Source organism: Dendrobates tinctorius, unplaced genomic scaffold (genome assembly GCF_039654945.1).
Source record: "Dendrobates tinctorius isolate UK_male_01 unplaced genomic scaffold, ASM3965494v1 ptg000192l, whole genome shotgun sequence".
NCBI classification, from domain to species: domain Eukaryota; kingdom Metazoa; phylum Chordata; class Amphibia; order Anura; family Dendrobatidae; genus Dendrobates; species Dendrobates tinctorius.
In genome coordinates this window covers 9,943,452-9,946,286 of record NW_027361859.1, presented here as the reverse complement: position 1 = coordinate 9,946,286, position 2,835 = coordinate 9,943,452, and positions in this window count along the sequence as shown.

Below are 2,835 nucleotides of genomic sequence, written 5' to 3'. Positions count from 1 at the left end.
AACAAACAGCCTGGATAATGTCTCAGTATTAGGCAAACCTGCCAAAGGTACAAAATGCGCCTGTTTACTAAATCTGTCCACCACCACCCAGACCACAGTTTTACCATTGGAAAGGGGAAGATTGGTGATAAAATCCATTGACAGATGAGTCCAAGGTCTATCCAGAATTGGTAGTGGCACCAATTCCCTAGCAGGCTGGCTATGAGAGCTTCTAGCATGAGTACACTTTTCACAGGAAGATACAAGTACAGTGACATCAGACGCCAACGAGGACCACCAAAACAGTCTAGCAATGGCTCTACGAGTGGCCGAGATTCCAGGATGCCCAGTAAGAGCAGAGTCGTGGAACTCCCAGAGCACTCTCAACCGATATTGGACCAGCACAAAGAGCTTATTATCAGGCACAGATGGAGGAGCAAGAGATTGGGCCTGACGAATCTCCTGCTCCAATGCTGAGGAAACCACAGCCATAACCACACCGTGCTGAAGAATGGAGGAAGGTGGTTTGGGAGGTGATATAGGGTCTAAGCTACGAGATAGGGCGTCAGCCTTGACATTCTTGGAATCAGGCCCAATAGTGATAGAAAACTGAAACCGTGAAAAAAAAAAAAGTGACCACCTTTCCTGTCTCAGGGTCAAACACTTGGCAGATTCAATGTAGGACAGGTTCTTGTGGTCCGTGATTACCGTGATCCGATGGACAGCACCCTCCATAAAATGCCTCTATTCTTCAAAAGCCAGTTTAATGGCTAGTAATTCTCAGTTACCTACATCATAATTCCTTTCAGCAGGAGAAGAAAGCACAGGGTCTTAGGCTTGGCTGCACCCCGAAAAATACAGTGCACAAAATACACAAAAATAGGGAGGGATTGGTTAATATTTTGGCCAAAATACGCAAGCTCGCAATCCGCGTCAAGGATCCCCACACTTGCGAGTCCCTACACTAAACTAATAGCAAAGCCACAAAAGAAGACAAAAGCCTCCAAAAATGTAATTTACACAGCAGAAAAAAAAGCAGCACTGCTTATCAGCCCAGCTCTTAGAACAAATGCACTACAGGATGTATACTCTGCTGATAAACAGGCTCACATGAGTCATCTTCATGCCGTTCTACAGAGGCTTTGGAAGAGCTCTCTCTTTGCTGAACCAGAAAAATATTAATTTTTGGTTCAGGAACTGTCCTTTCTGGGTTTCATTTTGTCTGCGGAAGGGTTTCATATGGACCCTAGAAAGGTACAGGCTATTGTAGATTGGGTACAACCCAGGGATCTTAAGGGTCTTCAGCGTTTTTTGGGGTTTGCCAGTTATTACCAGAAATTTATTAAGGGATTTTCTCAGGTGGTCAAACCCCTCACTGATTTGACTCATAAAGGGGTTGATATCAAAAATTGGTCAGCTCCAGCTATAGCAGTGTTTACTCCCTTAAAGGAATATTTTATGTCCACCCCTGTATTAATTCAACCTGATCCGTCTGAACCATTTATAGTTGAGTTGGACTCCTCGGAGGTGGGGGCAGTGTTGTCCCAGGGACCCACCACTTTAAGGCTAGTTTCACACTAGCGAATAGCAGAGCTGCGGAGGGGTGCGGACTTCCTCCGTGAAGCTCCGCCCACTGCTGTTCAGCTCCGCCTACGTCGATATGCGGCCTGCGTACCCTATCTTTAGCATTGGGTACGCAGGCCATTCCGATGTATGCGGATGCCTCCGCATGTGTCGTTTTGACAGTGCGGCTACCTGCGCTGAACGCAACATGTTGCATTTTGTTGCGGTTGCCGCACCATCAAGACGCATGCGGTGGCATCCGCTTACATCGGCATGGCCTGCGTAACCAATTCTAAAGCTAGGGTTCGCATGCCGCATCCTGACGTAGGCAGAGCTGAACGGAGGAGGTGCGGCAGTGGGCAGAGCTTCATGGAGGAAGTCCGCATCCCTCTGCAGCTCTGCCATACGCTAGTGTGAAACTAGCCTTAAAGTGGTGGGTCCCTGGGACAGCACACTGCCCCCACCCCCACCTCCGAGGAGTCCAACTCAACTATAAACGGTTCAGATGGATCAGGTTGGATGAATACAAGGGTGGACGTAAAATACTCCTTTAAGGGAGTAAACATTGCTATAGCTGGAGCTGACCAATTTTTTATATCAACCCCCTTACGAGTCAAATCAGTGAGAGGTTTGACCACCTGAGAAAATCCCTTAATAAATTTCTGGTAATAATTGGCAAACCCCAAAAAACGCTGAAGACCCTTAAGATTCCTGGGTTGTACCCAATCTACAATAGCCTGTACCTTTCTAGGGTCCATATGAAACCCTTCAGCAGACAAAATGAAACCCAGAAAGGACAGTTCCTGAACCAAAAATTAACATTTTTCTGGCTCAGCAAAGAGAGAGCTCTTCTAAAGCCACTGTACAGTAGAACGGCACGAAGATGACTCATGTGAGCCTGTTTATCAGCAGAGTATACATCCTGTAGTGCATTTGTTCTAAGATCTGGGCAGATAAGCAGTGCTGCTTTTTTTCTGCTGTGTAAGTTAAATTTTGGAGGCTTTTGTCTTCTTTTGTGGCTTTGCTATTAGTTTAGTGTAGGGACTCGCAAGTGTGGGGATCCTTGACGCGGATTGGGAGCTTGCGTATTTTGGACAAAATATTAACCAATCCCTCACTATTTTCGTGTATTTTGTGCACTGTATTTTTCGGGGTGCAACCAAGCCCAAACACGTCTTGTCTCGTATGAGGGATGTTCACACTGGGATGCATTGAGGGTGTGCTGGCCAGTCTGCCTAATCGAATAGTAGGGGCGTGACTAATAGGCTGTGAACCAGGCACTGTGCCCTTATG